General features: G+C 44.5%; 1 protein-coding gene across 2 annotated transcripts in view; it reads left to right on the forward strand.

Annotated features, from left to right (window-relative positions):
- Positions 1–21733, forward strand: part of LOC138581368 (formin-J-like) — a 1098959-nt gene that overhangs the window by 461621 nt on the left and 615605 nt on the right. The window lies entirely within an intron of this gene.

Here is a 21733-nt window from a genome sequence, read left to right on the forward strand (position 1 = left end):
TGCTGGTAGCAGCATAACGGTTCCCTTTTGGGACTGGCAGACTACAAGTATGCCAGCAGTGTGACAGATTTTATGGCACGGCACACTCCAGCCAGGGACTTCTTCCACTGACACTGAAGGTGGCGCACAATAAAAAACGCCTTTCTATTTTTATTTTAACCCTGGGTTCTTTCTTGAGAAGGTACCCAACCTGTCTCACACCAACCTTAACAAATACCCAGTGTCGCAATGGACAATGAACCAGGCCGGTATGTAACAATGAAATATTTATTTATTTTTAGAATTCAAATGAAAATCAGAGCAAAACAAAATTTAGGGCAGCAGCCACCACAGTGTGGCAATACAAATGCAAAGTCTTATAATACAGTTAATTCAACTTTCAACATAAGATACCCACACCTTTAATAGAAAAGGGCCCTCATTACAAGTCAGGCGTTAAGGGTTTAACGGTGCCGTCGGCGCCGTTAACCCTTAACGCCTGATTCACACTTTAACGCCTGTTTTTTGCAGGCTTTAAAGTCCAAGGCGCTAAGCGACCTTGGTGCTAATTACGGCACCGTAATTTACGGTGCCGTAATTAGCGCCTTCCCCATCCCCGTTATGCCCTATGGGGCAAAAATGGGAATGGGGAAGGGCAAATGGTGAATGGGGAATTACCGCCCACTCACCTTGGAATGGGGCGGTAATTCCGCCATCCACCATGGCGGAATCCGGCATGGACCATGGTGCTAATAGCACCATGGTCCACCGCCTGACTTGTAATGAGGGCCATGGAAACAAAATCACTTTTCATCACAGATGACGCATAGGTTATGCACTCCACCTGCAACACTTCCCCCAAACAACTGCTGACTAAATTCTGTGTGGATGAAAAGCAGTGGCAAGGAGTCCGAAAGAAGACGGAACAATCAGATTGAAAATTCAACCCACCACCCCAGAATGGGAGGCCAAAAACAAAAATGAAAAACCTCAAAATTAGCAAAATGGCATACTTGGATTTTACTGGTTACTAACAGATCAGTTTACTCTTGTGGTAGGATAGCTAGGACAGAAATGTGTGCAGCTGCACTAAAGAGACAAGAAAGCTTATAGGCTAGTGAGCAGGGCACTAAAGCAACGTGAACACAGGTGAGAAAACCGGTTTTGGGAGGAAATCAATGCACAGGAAAAACAAACGCGGCTGGATTGCAATTTCTTATTTCACACAGGCTTTAAACTGGCAAACAGCTAAGGAAATGGGCTTAGCAGTCAAAAACGGAAATCGTTTTTTTGGGATAGGAAACAAAGCACAGAACAGATAGGATACTGAGGGGAAGGGATGGCTCTTTATAGGATGATAGTATATTTTTTTATGGGAAATGCAAGTCAGATTTTTTAAAGAAAAGAAAAATACACGGGTAAACTCACAGCACAATGATTAGTTCTACTGAGGCTATATTTTAAAGACTAGCATTGTTAAAGAAAGGCACTTGTCATGAAGTCGTTGGGTTCGAATTGCAAGCAGCTCACCATGAATCTCTTTAAAGGGGAATTAATTAATTTAACTCAAATGATACTAAGGACTTACAGAAATAATTGAGAAAAATAGAAAAGAAACATGCAAACAGATAAAGAACAGATAAAGACTAACACAGATTCTCCTAAGGAAAGGGTACACAGAGGATACTGGCAATTTGGGATATGACTAGGGTTTTTATGGGATTTTAATAGTATTTGAACAGGATGCAAGGTGAAAGAGCAAGATGTGCAGTTTTTGGGTCCTGGGTGATAGGATACTAACAAGGCAAGCTTGAGTTTGGTCATTTAGACAGCCAGCAGGGTCTCTGGACAGCGGGCCAAGGATGTGGTCACGGGCAGCAGGGTCAAGAGATCTGGTTACTGGGTCAGCTGGGCTCTCCTGGATGGGAACAGCTGGGCAAGGTCTGGTCACTGTGGACAGCGGGATGGGTCAGCTGGGTAAAAGGTCTGGTCACTGGATTCTCCTAAAGGGGATCAGCGGTCATTCCTTCTTTCTCCCTGGATTATTGGGTATGCCTGGATCTGGATAGTTGGTTGTATCTCTTCTTTCCTGGATCTTGGGGTCTGGTTTTCAGTTGCTTGTCTCTAGTGCTTCCCTGTCTCCCCCTTATACAGTCAAAGTGACAGAGAATTTTACAATCTGGACAGAAGTACTCTGGATTTCCCCCTCGAATGGGATAGGCCCGGCTATGGGTGTCCCCTCCTCCCTCCGGGCTGGTTGGTTCAAGGGAAGTGACATCACTTTATGTGGGTGCAACTTATGACTCCCTTTGTCTCACGAGCCTATTTTTTACAAAACTTAATTATGTAACAAAAACTTCATATTTACACTAGTCACCATCATAAAAATCAGACAGGCAGATCCCATAGTTCACAAGGAATTGAATCGTTTGATCGCCAACTCTGTGCGAGGTAGCATCTCTTTTGGGCACAATTTCGTTGTTTTTAGGAAAAAATATAATAACAATTCTGCAAACGGCTACATATATGCATGCTAGTATTTGGCATATTTTCCCCAAGTTAATGTCTGTGCCATTCATGCTTCACCCAGAAATGCATTTTTCCTGCCATTCCAGAAAGAGGCACATGGTCTCATTGTGCTTGTCCGAAAAACCACATGAAAACTGTCATAATATCACATTGCTGCTTATTCAGATGGCGGCGGAAAATGTCTTAAAGTATAATGTCCTTTATTGTCAATGAGGTAGATTTGCCCTTGATGTGGGCGGTACTACAAATCCCCACAGCAACTGTCTCTGCCAGGCTTGGCTGGCAACAAAGAGCTTTTATAATGTCTTTTGAAGTTGTGGACAATTCCCCCTTCAGAGGGATGCTTCAGGAAATCGCACCTCACTGTTTTGCCCAGCCCAACTGGCCTCTGTCTCTCATCTATCCCTGCAGCATCAGTTTTCTCCCACTGATGTGGGTCTGAACTGGCGCTGCAGGGTCCTTTTTTCTTTTTTTCTTAACATGTTCTTCCCTAATTGTCCCCCGCTACCATCTAATGGAAGCTGGAGACACCCCTACAACCCCAAACCCCATTACGCCAACTGAGGGGAACGGGGGACACCCCTGCAAGCCCTTCTTCCCTTAGCGTAATGTGAGTTGCAGTTTTGGGACTGCGCAAAGGCGCAGTAATAGTACTGGTCAGAGGTTTATGGGCAACATTTTGGTACTATCGCAGGAAGGGGATGGCATGTTTCTTTACGGTCACATGGCATTGTTTTACTGGTGATGAGGTCAAAGGCAACATTTTTTTTATTTACTTGTCCAATTGTTTTACAATGTTTTACAAGATATAATCCTCTTTCACATCTTTAAAACTTTTAGTCCCTTGAAGTTCCACAAAAAAGAAGAAAAGAATAAAAACATATTCTCGTTAGAGTCTTTATAAACCTTTTTGGCTCCATTAGGATCTTTAAGGGTTCTTTAGGGTATTGTCCTAATGATTCAGTGGTGGATCAGGGATGGGAGTTATGCCAGAAAGGAGAGATAGGGCTCAATCTGTCCACTGTCTCAAATTCCCACTGTTTTGTTCCCCAAGTCCAATTTTTGTATAAACGCCACCACTGCTATTACCCATTGTACTCTTTTTCCACTTAGCAGACTGAACCACCAGTTTTCTTCAGAATATGTTTTAAATTTTGAGAACACGTTGCCCAGATGTTGGTCTCTTTGAGGGGAAACTGCTCCACAGGACAAGAGTGAATGTCTCAAAGTCTCAGGATGGTCCTCTTTGAGACAATATCGACAGTCTGTGTTGGACAAAAGCCCCCTTCTTTCTAGGATTACATTCGTAGGCAAGATGTTGAGCCTAATCCTTAGAAAGAAGTTTCTGTATGTCTTCTTCGGGAACTTTCTCAAGTACTCAGGTAACTGATTCACTTTTCTTGGAATGATTGGCACATCTGCCATTGATTTGTATTTACTGGCTAGGTCATGTGTGTTGATCCAGTCAAATTCCAGAAGTTTTATTTTCATTTTGTTTGGATGTATCCACAATTCCTCTTCTGAGCTGTTTATTCTTTCCAAGACTGCCTCATTGTTCTCTCCCCAGGATTTAATGACAGTGTTTTTCCCTTTTTCTAGTTCGGCCCGAATTATTGTGAATACTGGAGGACACGTCGGGGCTATGATTTTTCTGTATAGCATCAACGTATTTCGCTCTACAATACTTTGTAAAGACATCAAGCCCAATTCACGTCGAATAATCGGCATTGGTGTAGAGGAGGGCAGATTTAAGATCCGAAGCCAGAAGTAACCTTCCAGTCTTAACCATATCTTCTGTGGAAGTTGAGGCAGTGCTTCTGTTCCATAAATTAGCGCAGGTACTACCTTGGCCTTATAGAATTTGGTTGTGGGAATGATTGAAAAGCAGCCATATTTTCTGTCCATCATTTTGGTCTGTGATGCCAAATTCCTAATCTTCTCGAATAGGGTCATCTGCATTTGTTGCTCCACCGAACTGTTGTTGAAAAGGATACCCAAGTACTTGAATTCTTTTACCTTTTCAATTTTGACTCCTTCCAGGTACCATTCAAGATTGTCAGATTTTTTAGATGTCTTCTCCATGATCATTATTTTAGTTTTATCCTTGTTGATCTCCAGTTTGTTGTTACTGATATATTCTGACAAGTTGTCTAGATGCTGCTGGAGACCTACAGGAATCTGGTCAAGCAATATCATGTCATCGGCGTACAGGAGACGGGATATTTTTGCATCTCCTAGAGTTGGTGGAAATGATTGTATATTCTCATTAGAGTGTTGATAGTCGCCCAGATATGCGTTGAAAAGGGTAGGAGCCAAGGGACTCCCCTGCTTGACTCCTCTATGCGTAAGAACACTCTCCGTGAGGAGTCCTTCACTATTCAGCCTGATGTTCATGCTTGTGTCCGTATAGAGGGCTTGGATTGGTTCAAGTATTGATTTCGGACACTGCCATTGGGTAAGCTTATACCATAAGCGATCCCGGTCGACCTGGTCGAACGCCTGAACCAGGCCTATAAAGGTGATGAAAATTCTTGGACTGCCATCTTTAATTTTCCCCTTTAAGGAGCTTAGTAGTAGAATATTAGCAGATGTAACAGTCTCCTCCGTGCCTTAAAACACTTGTGTATAGGCGCGTTATAAATGCCATATCATATCATATCATATCATAAATCCTGTTTGGAAAGGATCCAAGCAAGGAGCTGTTCTTCCCCATTCCTGAAGGTTGTCTGAGCAAAAGGAACTGAATACCTTTCCTATAACGTCCAAGAGGGCTATAGGACGGTAATTTTTTGGACAATCACGCGCCCCTTTCTTAAAAATTGGGACAATTGTTGCGCGCTTCCACGATGGAGGAACTGATTTTGTTAGCACACATCTCTTAAAAATCTCTGATACTAAAGGCGCCCATTTATCTTGATGTTCCTTCAAGTCAATATTTCTGATCCCATCGGTCCCGGGGTTCTGGATCTATTCAATTTTGAGAGTTTTTTCTTTATGAGTTCTTCATCATATAGGATTTTCCATAAAGATTCCCAATCCGGTAGATGGTTGTTGGCAGTTTTAGTTGGGCCCGAGTAGAGAGTCAGAAAATGTGAAATCCAGTTTTCTTCACTAACATTGTTTTGTACTGCTTCTTGGTTTTCCATTGATATTTGTCTTATCAAAGACCAAAAATCTGTGGTTTTCCTACTAGAGATGGCTGTGAGCATCTCTTCGGCGTCCGATTGGTAGAGTTTGCTTCTATGGAACAGTAGCCAGTTCTTATAAGTATTTACAATTTTAGTTGCCTTCTCTTTAGAGTTTTCAACACCGCTTTTTAGTGTTCGTCTTTTCTCCCATCTCATTATATTCTTTTTCTCAGCCACCAGCTCATTGAAGACATGAAGGTGCTTGATTACTTTGGTCTTTGAGCGGTCAATAGAATGATGGTAATACATCAAGAGTGGTTGGTAATCCACCGCCTGGCATGTATTAACACACCGATCCATGATTGTTGATCCTTTGTAGTGTTTAGTTAACGATGTTATCATTGCATCTGTTATTTTTAGGCGGGTTCCGTTAGAGCGCCTTTCAATGTCTGTTGTCATTAAAGCTCTCTTTTGTGCTGGTGCTTTCCATGTGGCTCTGAGTAAGTTGTGATCACTCTTTGTTGTTTTTATGACTTGGAAAGACGTGACATGTGGAAGGAATTCCCTTGACGTAAAAATATAATCAATAGTCGCTCTTTGCCCATCTCTTTCCCAAGATGGTATTTGGATGCTGTCTTGAAAAGGGGTGTTTCTTCCCAGGGACCAGCCCTTGAGAGCATAAATTACCCAATTCAGCCCAAATTACAGGTCCTATCGTGCCAAGTAGTGAACTCATACTAGTGAAATGACACTGTCAGTATAAATGTAAGATTTATTAGACAAAAAGCATAATATAACAGAACAGTAAATTTAGCAGCAATGTGGCATTCAAGTTAGAGAAGAGTACAAAACTCATTAGAGAAATCACAAAACTTAGAGAAACCACAAAACTTAGAGAAACACAGTCTTACGCCCCTTGAGATGGTATCATTAATCAGCGCTGGAGACCCTGGTCATCTTAAGCTAACTGCTGCCAGCCCCGCTCAGATGACAGCACTGCAGGGTGCCGCAAAAAGCCTGTTCCGGGCACACACACACGGTCCGCCGATGAATCTCCCACCCACTTCTGGGTGCGTGCACCTTTTGTGCTCTTGTGCCGTCAATCAACATGACGCACAGTGCCAGAACCTTCCCTGTGCAAAATATAGGTTTGCTCATGGAAAAACCCAGCTCAGTAAATTTCCAACGTGCTCCCTTCTCTGCCCCTCCCTACTTGGAGCCCCTCTGCGAAAGCACAGGAATGTCTTATCAGTGTGTGTGCAAGGCCATACCAGGCCATCTCAGGGAAAGAGGATTTGTTTACGAAGCCATGTAGAGCTACAGAGCTACAGTTGCAAAGACAGAATATTCTAGGAGAAGTTGAAATCAATTAACCCCTAGTGAGCAAGCTCTACCAGGCCTGCACTCATAGCTTAGTGTCTATAGCGCTTCAAAGATTGGCTATCTAAGCGCTATTTAGGTGATATAATGCTCCCAAACCCTCCAGTACAAATCTCTATTAGCTACTGAACTGGGGCCTCCGCCCTGCCTGTCTATGCACAATGCATAATGTACCCCTCCTAGGCCTGGATATTCCTTGTAGCTCACTAATGCGTAATGGAGGTGCTACCACATTACTTTCAGCATTTAGCACATACTTTGAATAAGCTATTGGTTTTAACTCTTAATGCAGCCATATAAGGGCCTAATATGGAAATATGGCACTTTGTATCCCACAACATTCCACCCCTTTTCAAAGTGTGGGCGACAATGCTGGCTAATACCCATCAACATGGTATGTAGTGCAGTGATAAATGAGGTAGTTAAAGACCTTGAGGTTTAAGCAAACTATCTTCTAGCGGTTAGTCAGCGTGGCATGCAAGATTAATAAAAACCCTAGCTAAACAAAAATGTACACAAAGTGAACAGTGACATTTACCCGATCCAAAACCTGGCCTACACAAAAAGACCTAAAAAATTGTCCTTTAACTAATCATCAGTTAAAAAGCAGCATGCAGTTAAAATATCAAGGCAATCTGGTGTAGTCTAATCTACAATGCACTATTGCATTTACGTATGATTACCAACTCTAAACCTGGCATCCGTCCAATCTAAGGGCCTATCCACCCCCTTCTTCCCAGGGCATACAAACGTGACTATGGGCTGTATGATTAGACACTTCCCCCATGTTAGTGGAACCCAACCTAAAACCATCTAATTTCATGAGCAAGATGAACACATGGGCACCAGGTTTTCTAAATAAAAGCAATTCTACTAATTTGCATCAAAACTCAATATTGCACTAGCAATCAGAAGAACAAATGAATTACTCTAAATGTCTACAATGAAATATAACTCTTTGCATCAGTGTGCTGGAGACAGCCGTCCCCACAGAAACATGAAACTTGTTGGTTTAACAAAAACCGTGTAAAAGAATGTGTCACAAGTCAGTCATTGTTTAATTTACCCGCCCTAAGGCTGTAAAAGTATCCTTGTGTTTCAAATGTTATAATCTCTAATACTTGGCAGCATTTCTTCGAATAAAGAACCTTAACATACGCACAGCTAACTTTGGTGTGCGCACTCATTTTATCTCAAAATATATTACGCTCCTGCTCGCATAAACCTGCTGCCCCCACAATTCATAAACACTCTCTCGGCTACGTGCAACGTAGTCATTTTCTTTAAATAAAACTCTGGTTAAAGCAATTCAGTTGGAAGAGCAAAACTTTCGTTTTTTACAGATTCATCTCAAGTTTATTTAAAAACCATTTTTCAACTTGTTTGCATTCAAGTGCTGTTTCACACAGCGGTTTGTGGTGCATGATGTCACAGTCTACAACCTATTACCGTTGCTTTGTCCAAAGTCCTTTAGACAAGAAAGGCAAAACATGTCAACCAGGTTATTAAAACCATCAACTGAATCATTTGAGAATGTGCAGCATCAAGTGTCTGACAATATGCCAAGTCCGCACCATGACAGTTCAGTAAAAGTTATTACTCTGTTGGGCACTTCTCGCAGGTTGCAGAACAAATGTCCTCACACGTCACACACGTTAGCAGCATTGAGTGCGGTGCAGGACAGGTTCAAAGTTCACATAGCACCCCACAGTGACCCGCTTTCTCTGAGAATGCATCTGCTTGACTGATCAGTAGTACCTAAAAATTGCACACGTCTACCCCAATCATGGCACGCTACTTTTCTTGGTTTTTGCCTAGGCAAAACACAAACGGAAATGTTGGGATTTTATAAAAGTACAATATCAGTGTTATCCACCCCTTTCCTTAATACCACCCCCACCTTCAGAAGTCTCATCAGGTAACTACACACACATTGCTACCACAATTATTTGCCACCCTTCTGTGTAGTACAGGGGCTTATTTGCCTTCAAACATATGGGGTGTAACTGCCTAATCACAAACTCATTTGTGCAATGCAATCATAGTTGGTCAATGGTAGCTCAAATCGATCTGTAATTTGCAAAAGCCATACAATAAGTACCCAGATCACACTTCTCAATGGATCAATGCTTTTCTTTGTCACCAAAGAGATCACGAATGCTAGGCGCCAACCGCCAACTTGCTTCCAGTGTCTCATGATCTCGATTCGGTTGCCCTGCTAGCATCACTCCATTTTCATCGGTAAAGTCTTTCAGTCCAATACCGCCTGCAGTTGCACAAGCAGCTTCGTTCATTTTTCCAGTTCTCCATACAGCCAGTGTCTTTAAAGCCTCTGGTTTTCCACTTGTCAGTTTCCCAACGGGTGTCTGCTGATTTCTTGGGCCACCCCTTGAGAGCGATAGTCTGAGTCAGTTTCTTTATTTGCTTCAACACATCATTCATTCTTGCACTAAGCCGTGAGGCTTCTGGATCATGGCCAATGTGCAGTGTTCATGTTATACGCCAAAGCCCAGTTCTGCATGTTGTCTCTTGCAAAACGGCTACCTTTGTCAGTTTTTCTTCCATCTGGAATGCCATAATGTCTTTGTCAGTTACTCCAGCCCTGGCAAAGTAGCTTGCATTTTGCTGGCTGTGTATTTTCACTTCTCAAAGTGCCTAGAGGTTTCTTCTCCAGTGCACAGCGCTTTACTTCACTTCACATCACATGGGGCACTGGGATGCAGCTTGCACAGCAATATCTCGTGAAATGGGCAGCTGTCTTTTCTTAGCCCATTCACAGGTTCACAGTTTTCCAAAATGTTCAAATGCGCGATGCGCCCAGCCTGCCATTTGCATGCAGTATTTCTTTTTCTTCCAGTGTTGATACTGGGCGAATTCCTTGCCTCTGATCAGCTCTGTTATTGCATGCCAGTGTCAGAAAGCATGCGTACATCAGCATGTGCCAGGTAGATTGTGCTCTTATTTCAGCTTCTCACTCACGGCAATTACTGCTTTCAGTTCAGCATGCCAATGTCAGAAAGCATGCGTACATCAGCATGTGCCAGGTAGATTGTGCTCTTTTTTCAGCTTCTCACTCACGGCAATTACTGCTTTCAGTTCAGCATTCTGGCTTGCACCCCCACCTCTTTCTTTGCTCACACTGGCAGAGTCTCCTCGATGGGAGTGGAATGCACCAAGCTGGTCATTATTTATCCATCCTCTGCATGGCAGCGCCGCACACGAGGCAAGCCTGTTTCTTTGCTCCGCTGCCTATAACTCATAAACTGGGGCGGCTACAAAGGGACGCACTCGTTTCACACAATTCATCCAGATATACTGCCAGCTTCTGTGCGCTGTTGAAAACACCACTTTACTGGACAATGCACGGCATTCTTTGCTTTTCTCACTTCTTCCTCCCATAGCCATTTCCGCACCCAGCCCATGACAGGAATGTCTGTGCAAGTTATCTTCAAGTCACAAGCTCTGCACAGCAAAATGACACGAACTCTCATTTTCAAAAGAGGCACTTTTTGTCATTAGCTTCAACTCGATGTAATTCTACAATTCTACAAAGCATGTTTTAGCATGTTTAAAGACAGGCTGCTGATCAATGCCCCATTCAAAAGCATATTTTTTCCTCATAACCTTGTAGTTTGGCTTCACAAACTTACTCCAATGCAATGTGAGATCTTTCAGAAGAACCCTCAACGCACTGACCCTTTGTGCTACCTTATCACGCACAGATTTTCCAATATGTTGTACCATTGCCAGACCAAAACAAATCATTGCACTTAAAAATGTCACTTTTAGTGCAGCTCCCTGCACGATTTCTGCAGGAATAACCCACACTCTGTTCGGCTTGTGGGCTATCAATGTGTCAACAATTTTTTTTGCCATATGTCAGTCAACATGTCACTATAATTTCCAAAACATACATCACTTAATAGCAACCTTTCCTTTGTTTTTAGCAGCAAATCCATGGCATAGAGGGGGAACATTCAAATACTCTTGGGGCAATTTAGAAAATATAAATTGTCTTTCCACCCAAACCATTGCAAACTGATTCTGCAATTACAAATCAATGCACAAATGCCATTCACTCACTTTTTTTGTGAGTCTCTCACCCATGGTAAGCACAGCACAGCTAAAATGCAATGTAGCCAATTTTAGTGTGTCCCATTAAACAGAATGCACCCCCAGTGCATGGAATTACAGTTGCTAAAAAACAAACCTCTTTAGACTCTCAACACAGCTGTTACTCTTTCTCCTAAACTCAGCTCATTCCCACGTTATCTTCAGGAATGTCAACACTCAAAAGCATACATTTAAAAAGGCGAACCTTCGCCTCCTTACATTACAGCCCCCCACTCGCTAGCACACTGGGGCTGAGTAGCAATGTTTAAATCACTATTCACAATTTGCATGTCAAATATTCGCAACTTTTTTCTGCCCTCATGCCAAAATAGAGCGAGAACTTCGTCTCACTTTGCAATCCAAATTACAACTTTTTCAAGGGAAACCGCATGAAAATTCTTTCCTAATTGAACATAAATCTTTCTTCACCATTCATCGGAGCGTTATGAACATAGCCATTTCCCGCTTTGCTCATTGCCTTCTGCTCCCTGGCATCATTCCCAAGCAGTAAGTCAGCCATGACTGACTTACTGAAGGGGAAAAGTCTTAATCACACAAGCTATCGGCCGTGGTGAACCGACACACAATTGCTGTCATTTTGTTGTCTCAGAGCTGCAGTGAGACTGTCATGACTCGCTCCTGGAAGCTATGGGATAGAATGAGGAGGTACTAGGCGTCCCATCACGCTCCGTAGGGAATGTGTGGCAACGCTCTAGCCTTTTCGGTTTTCCCTGCATCACTATAATTAGGCACCAGGTGTTCAGACTGGTGCGTTGCAACTCCTCTTTGCAGTCACGCTTGGTGAGACACCGCTCCTGTTTCATGTGTGTTTTCTTTCAAGTTTTCCCTTTCCTCCGTGTGTTTTTCCAGCTGCTTTCTCTCACTCCCCTTCTTTGCAGCTTGCCTTTTTTTTGCGTGCCCTGCTCGCCACCTTTCTATTTTGGAACCTTTGCTTTATTGGCCCGGCACGCCTCCACAGCAGTAAATTACCTGGGCGGATTATTTCTTTTTATGGCTACCACAGCATTGTGAAGTGACACCTTTGTTTTGGGTTCAGTTGAAGTGAACTGACGCCTTCAGTTCTGGGTGCGTGCACCTTTTGTGCTCTTGTGCCGTCAATCAACATGACGCACAGTGCCAGAACCTTCCCTGTGCAAAATATAGGTTTGCCCATGGAAAAACCCAGATCAGTAAATTTCCAACATGCTCCCTTCTCTGCCCCTCCCTACTTGGAGCCCCTCTGCGAAAGCACAGGAATGTCTTATCAGTGTGTGTGCAAGGCCGTACCAGGCCGTACCAGGGAAAGAGGATTTGTTTATGAAGCCATGCAGAGCTACAGTTGCAAAGACAGAATATTCTAGGAGAAGCTGAAATCAATTAACCCCTAGGGAGCAAGCTCTATCAGGCCTGCACTCATAGCTTAGTGTCTATAGCGCTTCAAAGATTGGCTATCTAAGCGCTATATAGGTGCTATAATGCTCCCAAACCCTCCAATACAAGTCTCTATTAGCTACTGAACTGGGGCCTCCACCATGCCTGCCTATGCGCAATGCATAATGGAACCTTCCACCCCTCCTAGGCCTGCATATTCCTTGTAGCTCACTAATGCGTAATGGAGGCGCTGCCACATTACTTTCAACATTTAGCACATACTTTGAATAAGCTATTGGTTTTAACTCTTAATGCAGCCATATAAGGCCCTAATATGGAAATATGGCACTTTGTATCTCAAGACAGATGCCCATATCTGGCGTATGCAGATTGTGTAAGTCTCTGGAAGCCATTAATTTAGCCCAAGCAAGTGCTCCTGAGCCTGTGGTTCTCACACTTAAGTCTTCTTCTTTGTTTGGACAAGTGGCATTTAAGTCTCCACAGACTAATATGTATGTTGCCTAAAAGCTTGTGCGCGCTTCGTCAATGGAGTTTTCAACGAGCTTTAGAAAGTTTTTCTTATTTATGGCTTTCGGGTTCCAGTATACGTTAATCACTGCGAACGAACAAAGTCTTTTTTGGGCATTAACTTGGAGGTGGACCATTCAAGTTCTCTTTTTGCGTGCCAAGTGATCAAGGTTGCCAGCATTAGAGGGTGGGTCACAATAATTTCCTTTAATTCCAAGCCAACACCAGTTTGAATAGCGGTTATCAGTCCCGAGGCAGGTCTCCCTTTTGCCCCCTTATCTGCTGGTGATATTGCTATTTCGTAGCCATCCAAATACGGTTTTCTCATTTGCCATGATTCCTGTAGGCAGATGATATCAAAGTGTGCATCACTTGTTTTTGTTAGATGTGAAAACCCTCTTATGTTCCAAGAGACAATGGCCATGGTCCTAGAGTGATGTTCTTTGATTCCCCCGTCTTGCTTCAGTGATCCCGGGACGAGTTGCTATTTGTGATGGTCAGTGTTTAGAGCACTCGCCAACCATGACCAGCCCTTGTTGTTATTTCGTGTTGAAATCGACTTATTGGACATCTGGGAATTGGCGTTGGATTCTCCTACCAGTTCTTGCTCAAAGGTGACTTTGAATGTAGTTTGGGGGCCTTTTGGTGTTCCACCCACTCCCAAGGGGTCTTTATATTGGTCTTCTCTGGTGGCTTCACCACTGCCCCTTGGCATATCGTTATCCTCAGCTAAGGTCTGATTCATATTCATATTTTCCTTTGGCTGGGGACTAAGGATAGTTTGGTTGGTTGTTGGTCTTTCTGTTGTTGTTCGTCGGACATATTCAGCGTATGATATGTATGCCTCATTAGGCTCAGCAACTTAAATTCCTGTTGTATGGAGTGGTAGATCTATTTTTGTCCTGATCTGTGTCCTTATTTAGTTCTGTTAGATTATATCCCAAAGCTAGGAAGCTTTCAATTGACTCTGACAACATTCTTTTTACTACTGAAGTCGGAATGTGTAAGTGCACTTGGTCAAAGCGACCATCCTCGCAGAACTCAATAAATCTTAAATCGTCTGTGTGCAATTTCCTTAGATTCGGCACCGCCTGAAACAGAGCCAGGATTGTTTTTCTGTTCATTAGGATATGATGTGAGGTTTTCTTTGTTTAGTTCTCTGGCTGGTCGGCGCTCCTCCACCTTGTGTGCTTGTGTATGTTTACCAGTGAGGTGTTGATCACACGGTACATATCTTGAACTTCTTTGGTCCCTGCTTGACTCTTTTGTGTATCGACCATGTTTTTCTCTTGTAGGTGATCTGTGCCGGGTCTCATTGTGAGCTATTTTGTCTGACTGGTATCTGGAGTTCTTTGGCGCTGTTCTTTCCGAGCGCTGGTGGGGCTCTTTTTCGTTGATGTTTCCAGAGGTCCTGTTCTCCATCATTCTTTCTCGCTTTTTTGCCATGGTCTGAAATACTGGGGAGTCAGGCTCATTAGTAGGCTCTTTGGGCTCCTTGAGGTAGTGTCTAGGAGACCCATCTGTTCTAGATGAGTTTTGTCGATGAGCTTCATACGTCTGGAAGGAGTCGTATTCTTCTATTGAGTATCGACTCAAGTCCATCAAGTCGACACTTGATTCAGGGGAGGACCTTGATGTAGGTTGAACTCCTTCTTCTTGAGTTTATTTTGCAGTAACATGTCGGCGTTGATGCTCTGTTCTCTGTTAACTTGTGAAGACAATTCTGTTTGTGATTTTATCACTTCTTCAGTTACTTTTCGTTTTTGGGAGGTCAACTTTCTTGGTGGCCCCAGTTCCATGCTTTGTTTTTGGTCGTCAGGCTTCTTTTTAGTACTTTCAAAAATTGCAAAATCTCTGTTTGCGTCTTCTGTTAATTTTTGACTCTGAGCAGGCTTTGGATTATTGTTAGATAAGCTTGATATTTGAGTTGATGGAGCTAATTCTACGACTACACTTCTGTTTATTTTGGCTTGTTGAATTTTTTCTGTTAGGTCGATCGTGGCGAGATTGAGGTTGTTTCTACTTTTTGTTGTAGGCGTCGTAGTTTTTAAAGATGTTTCTTTGTGAACCGTTTCATCCACAATCTTCCTGCTTCCTTGATGGACACAGTTTTGCTTTCTTGGTTGGGCGGTTCCGTGTTGGTGGCCCTTCAGCGGTCCTAGACTTTGAGGATTGCAATCTTCCGAGATAACCGATACCTCTAGGTCGCCAGCTTGAATAGTGGCACACAGAAATTTTCTTCGGGGTCAGTCATTCACCCTTGATGTCTTAATAGTGGTTTAAGTTGTTCTTTGGCTGTAATGAATCCATTGTGTGCATTAAGGCTATTAACGCTGAATGGTCTTTCAATGTATCATTGATTGCCTCTGTCACTGGGGTCAGCAATATCCTCGTTTTCAAAAGAAGAGTCCGATTCACCACCCTCCCAAGCTCCTCACCTTCGTCCTTCTTCTTGGTACCCCTCTTATCTTTTCTTCTGGGTCTCTCCTTTTTTTTGTGGAGATAGGAACGTTCACGGAAGGATGCCACCGTGCCACCTACAAGGGTGACAAAGGGCAATCCTCCGGGAACGTCTAGAAGGGGAAAAAGCCAATGGCACAAAAAAACCCTCAGAGACCTCTTTAGTTGACTGGAGTGGGCCGGTAGATGAGATGGTATACGAAGCCGATTGTAGAGTCCAGGCTGCGAGGCAATCCAAAAGGTGAGCTGATGTCTGGTACACAGGAGGTCTGGAGAGTGCACAACGTGAGACAGAGGCAATCCAAAGGCGGGCTGAGGTCTGGTACACTGGCGGGCTGGAGGGTGCACAACTTGAGGCAGAGGCAATCCAAAGGCGCGCTGGTACACAGGCGGACAGGAGAGTACAGATGAGTACAGAGGAGTACAAAGGAAGTGAGTAAGCTGAGGAGGGTGAGAAAACACAGGAAACAGAGTAGAATATAAGAAAGAAGATGGGAGAGGGAGCAGGAGTGAATAAACAAGAGAGCAAGAGTAGCTGGAGGGAGGAGGAAGGAACGGGGACACAGTCCGCAAACAACGGGGAAGGAACCAGGAGAAGCGTTAGGCAACAAACAGGTGGGTAACCAAGAAGCGTTGCAACGCATCCGTAAACCGGAAGTGGTTGTAGAAATACCTCCGGCCACGTACGCGCGCAACAACTAGACCAGTAATACAACTCAAAGAACAAACGTGACGGAACTGACTATGGCGGTCCATAGCACCAGCGGTTCCAAATCCGCCACCTTCGCTGAGGCATGACAGTATGCCCCCTCCTAAGGCGACATCCCCCGGGCTTACCCGGATGAAAGTAATGAAACTTGCGTATCAGAAAAGGGGCTGTAATATGTGAGGTAGGTTCCCATGAATTTTCAGACAAGCGATAACCTTTCCACCGTACAAGATACTCCAATCTACCTCTGCGATATCTAGAATCGAAGATTTGGGCAACTTCATACTCGCCCTGGGTAGAATCTGGGGATAAAGTAGTCCTCTTGGGTTGGCGAGACCAGGTAGCCTCCTGGAAAGGTTTCAATTGCGAAGTATGAAAGACAGGGTGTACCCTACGAAGGCCTAGGGAAGCTTTAACGAAAGGCCACAGGATTGATTTTCTGTATGATCTTGTATGGTCCTAGGAAGTTAGGGGACAGCTTGGAGGGATGAGTCCATCAAGGTAAATATCTCGTGGACAGCATAACCCGAGATCCTACTTCCCACCCAGGGCCAGGTTGGCGGTGCTTGTCGGCTTGTGTCTTGTAACGCTTCTGTGCTTCACTGAGGCTTTCCCTAGTTTTTTTGTGGATTTCTCTGAGAAGGGAAAGTGAAGAATCAACAGCAGGCAAGTTGGTAGGTAGGTCAAAAAGTGGTATGATAGAACGGGGGTGATAGCCATAAGTGCAGAAAAAAGGACTGATACCAAGAGCAGAGTGTACAGAGTTATTATAAGAAAACTCAGCTAGGGGTAATAGTGAGCACCAATTGTCCTGTTGGAGATTTATGAAACATCGCAGGTATTGTTCGAGAGTACCATTTAGGCGTTCAGTCTGTCCGTTAGATTGAGGGTGGAATCCAGATGTCAATGCTCTCTCCACTCCCAGCCTATCACAGAAGGCTTTCCAAAACCGGGAAGTATATTTTCTTCCCCGATCCGAGATTATTTTAGTGGGTATACCATGGAGACGGAAGACATCTTTAAGGAACACCTCTGCTATTTCGGCTGCGGATGGAACACCAGGAAAGGGGGAAAAATGAGCCAGTTTGGTAAAAGAATCTACCACCACCATTATACACGTACATCCTTGAGACTGGGGCAACTCAACGATGAAATCGTTGAGATAGAACTCCAAGGCCCAACAGGTGCAGCACAGGATTCTAACAACCCTACAGGCTTTTGATGTGAGGCCTTGTTACGAAGACAGACTGCACAGGATCGTACATAGTGATCAACATCTTCCCTCATCTCTGGCCAGTAAAAATGTCTTTGTAGGTACTCTAAGGTGCCTTTGCAGCCTCTATGACCAGCTATCTTGGAATCATGACACCAAGTCAATGCCATCTTCCGAAATGTTGGTGTGGGTAAATATAGTTTGCCTCTTACCAGATAGAGACCATCTCTGATGTCATATACAATGTTCTTTGAGTGTTTGTCCACTTCGAATTTTCCTCCAGAAGCATCTTTCACTTGCCTCGAGAATGTGGAGAGCACTCTGATCCGCTTGGTTAGAGGAAACATCCGTTCTCGAGAGGGTTCTGATTCTGGCAGGTAGTCATTTCGGCGAGAAAGGGAATCTGCCACCACATTCTGATTTCCTGGTATGTACGTAATGACAAAATAAAATTGGGCGAAGAAATGAGCCCATCGGGCTTGACGTGTATTGTAACATTCAAATTGCCCTAGGACCTGAAGGTTCTTGTGATCGGTCCGAATGGTAAACAGGTGCTCGCCTCCCTGAAGAAAATGGCACCACTCCAGACAAGCTGATTTCATGGCCAACAATTTGCGTTCAATTACAGAATAATTTCTCTGGCTGGCATTGAGGGTCTTAGAAAAATATGAAATGGGGTGCTCCATGCCCTGATGTTCCTGCAATAAGACTGCTCCAATGGTGGCAGCCGACGCATCCGTCTCCAAGATAAAGGGTAAACTTTGATCTGGCTGAAGAAGAATGGGAGCCGAACAAAAGGCTTCTTTGAGACTGCAAAAACTGTCTTCTGCTTCAGTAGTCCATCTGAACGGAACCGAAGACTTCTTAAGTAGGGTCGTAATGGTTACAATCATCTGGGAAAAATTTGATATGAACTTTCGATAAAAGTTCGCCAGACCCAGAAATCTTTGGATCTCGTTGACGGAATTTGGCGAGGGCCACTCCAGGATAGAGCCCACCTTGCGGGGGTCAATGGCAATACCTTGACTAGAAAGGATAAATCCTAAATACGGAATGGATGTGGCTGAAAACCCGCATTTGTCGAGTTTGACTGAGAGGTGGTTCTCTCTTAGTCTTCAGAAGACTTCCTTGACGTGACTTTCATGTTCTTCTAAATTGTTGGAAAACACCAGAATGTCATCAAGATATACTACGGTAGTATGGCATAGTAGATCTGAAAATAGTCGGTCCATAAAGCGTTGGAAGATGGATGGGGCATTTACTAACCCAAAGGGCATCACCTGATACTCGAAGAGCCCAAACGGAGTCCTGAAGGCCGTCTTCCACTCGTCTCCTGTTTGTATTCGGAGCAGATGGTACGCATTCCTTAGATCTAGTTTGGTGAATACGGTGGCTCCATGGACTGCTTGAATGATCTCCGTTATCAAGGGCATTGGGTATCGGTCCTTTATGGTCACTTTCTTCAAGCCCCGATAGTCGATGCAAGGTCTCAATTCCTGCAACTCTTTTTTTGGGATAAAAAACAAGGAGGCCCCGGCTGGAGACTTTGAAGGCCTGATAAGTCCATTAGCTAGATTATTGTCCAGATACTCTCTGAGAAAACGTTTTTCCTCCAAAGATAGAGGGAACATCCTACAGAAGGCCACCAGGGCTCCGGGAGTGAGGTCTATACAGCAAACATCTGGTCAGTGTGGAGGTAGTTCGATGGGAATCTTCTCAGTGACCACCTTAGTAAATTCCTTTAGATGGTGTGGCAGGCAATGAACGGCTCTGGTCTCGCAGCTGTTTGCAGTCTTAACCATTTCAAATTTGGGGTCCGGCAAGCATTCCGTCTTACAGAACGTTGAATGAAAGTTCAGTAAATCCTTAGTCCAATCAATGTTGGGGTTGTGCTTTCGTAACCAGCAAATCCACAAGATAAGGGGAAAGTGGGCCGCACGGATTATGTCAAAGACAATCTTTTCCGAATGCTGTTGTATGTACAGGGTTAGTTCCTGAGTGGTGTGGGTAATCATACCAGAACTCAACGGTTCGCCATCAACACCTTCCACCTTCTGGTCTTCTTGGTTGTCAATCCGGTTGATTCCCTTCTGTTCGGCCCAATGGGTATCAATAAAGTTACCGGCTGCCCCACAATCGAGTAAAGCCAGGGAAGATACCTCGGTGTCCCCTAGTTTGAGGGTTACTGTGAGAACCATGAGGCGATAGTCTTCGGGTGTCTCCGATGAGGATACCGAAAGGGTTGCGTAAGGACTTGGAATGGCCCCTCGGAAGTGAGTCCCAACACTCACCGAGGGCGATCGTTTCCTGAACGTCTGGGAGGAACTTCAGGACAATCCCTCAATAGATGTGAGGATGCCCCACAATGCATACACAAACAGTCATCCCTATGTCTCTTACGTTCCTCCGGGATGAGCGGAGCTCGAGTTGTGCCGATTTGCATAGGTTCTTCTTTGCTTTGACGTGAGGAAGGCACCGATGTAGACGCGTGAGCTTCCAAGGGAGGGGGCCCATAGAACTTGGTCTTCTTCTTTTCCATGCGATGTTCTGTTCATCTGAAGTCTATTCGGAGGGTAGTAGTAAGGAGATTGGCAAAAGATGAAGGCCGATCAATACGGGCCCGCTCATCCTTGAGGTCTTCACTTAACCCACGCCGGAAGATGGCATACTGTGCCTGCTCCTGCCAACCTGCTGCTGCTGCTACTTGTTTAAAAGCGGTTATGTACGTAAGTAGGTCGGAGTTTCCTTGACGGATGTCCAGAAGATCTTCAGATGCCAGAAATGTACTTTCTGTACGCAAAAAAGTCTGCTGCATGAGGTTTTTAAATGCGCTATAATCTTGTAGAACAGGATCAGGCTGATTTACTAGAGGGGTGGCCCATGCCAGGGTGTTACCCATCATATGGGTTCATAAACACCACTTGGCGTGATCTGAGGCAAAGGTTTGGGGACGGAAAGAGAAGTGAACGTTACAGGCATCCAAAAATTCTTTTACTTTCTTTGGAGAACCATCAAACTTGCCCGACACTAAAGGGAGTGGAGGTAAATCCGCAGAAGGCCGTTCTCTCTCCGCCATACATTGCTGCAAAGCGGTATTAGCTGCCTTGAGATTTTGTACTTCCAAGTTCAAGTTCTGAACTGCAGCTACAAGTTCCTGAACTTGTTTTGGTGTTGCCAACTGTCACTGGGGTCAGTAAAATCCTCTTTTCAAAAGAAGAGTCCGATTCACCACCCTCCCAAGCTGCTCACCTTCGTCCTTCTTCTTGGTACCCCTCTTATCTTTTCTTCTGGGTCTCTCCTTTTTTTTGTGGAGATAGGGATGTCCACGGAAGGATACCACCGTGCCACCTACAAGGGTGACAAAGGGCAATCCTCCGGGAACGTCGAGAAGGGAGAAAACCAACGGCACAAAAAACCACTGAGAGACCTCTTTAGTTGACTGGAGTGGGCCGGTAGATGAGATGGCATACAAAGCCGATTGCAGAGTCCAGGCTGCGAGCCAAGCCAAAAGGTGAGCTGAGGTCTGGTACACAGGCGGGCTGGAGAGTGCACAACGTGAGACAGAGGCAATCCAAAGGCGGGCTTAGGTCTGTTACACTGGCGGGCTTGAGGGTACACAACGTGAGCAGAGGCAATTCAAAGGCACGCTGAGGTCTGGTACACAGGCGGACAGGAGAGTACAGATGAGTACAGAGGAGTACAAAGGAAGTGAGTAAGCTGAGGAGGGTGAGAAAACACAGGAAACAGAGTAGAATATAAGAAAGAAGGTGGGAGAGGGAGCAGGAGTAAATAAACAAGAGAGCAAGAGTAGCTGGAAGGAGGAGGAAGGAACGGACACGGTCCGCAAACAACGGGGAAGGAACGCAGGAGAAGCGTTAGGCAACAAACAGGTGGGTAACCAGGAAGCGTTGCAACGCGTCCGTAAACTGGAAATGGTTGTATAAATACCTCCGGCCACATACGCGCGCAACAACTAGACCAGTAATACAACTCAAAGAACAAACGTGACGGAACTGACTATGGCGGACCATAGCGCAAGCGGTTCCAAATCGGCCACCGTCGCCGAGGCATGACAGCCTCATACAATTTGGAAAAAGGCGCTAGAGCTACATTCACAGTGGACATTATTGTCAGTAAGTCCGTTTTTTTTGAGGGAGTGTCTTTATTGAATTGCGGCCCTGAGGGTCTAGATCTTCTAGATTGTGGTGTTGCATTAAATGCACATGATTCCTCAATGACATTGTGCATGTTTAGCTCCTTGACTGTATTGCGCTGGTCTTCCAGGGTTGGAAGCAGTCTGCCAATCTGCCTACTCTCCAGAGG

Source organism: Ambystoma mexicanum, chromosome 3p (assembly GCF_040938575.1).
Source record: "Ambystoma mexicanum isolate Mex_15411 chromosome 3p, UKY_AmexF1_1, whole genome shotgun sequence".
Taxonomy (NCBI): domain Eukaryota; kingdom Metazoa; phylum Chordata; class Amphibia; order Caudata; family Ambystomatidae; genus Ambystoma; species Ambystoma mexicanum.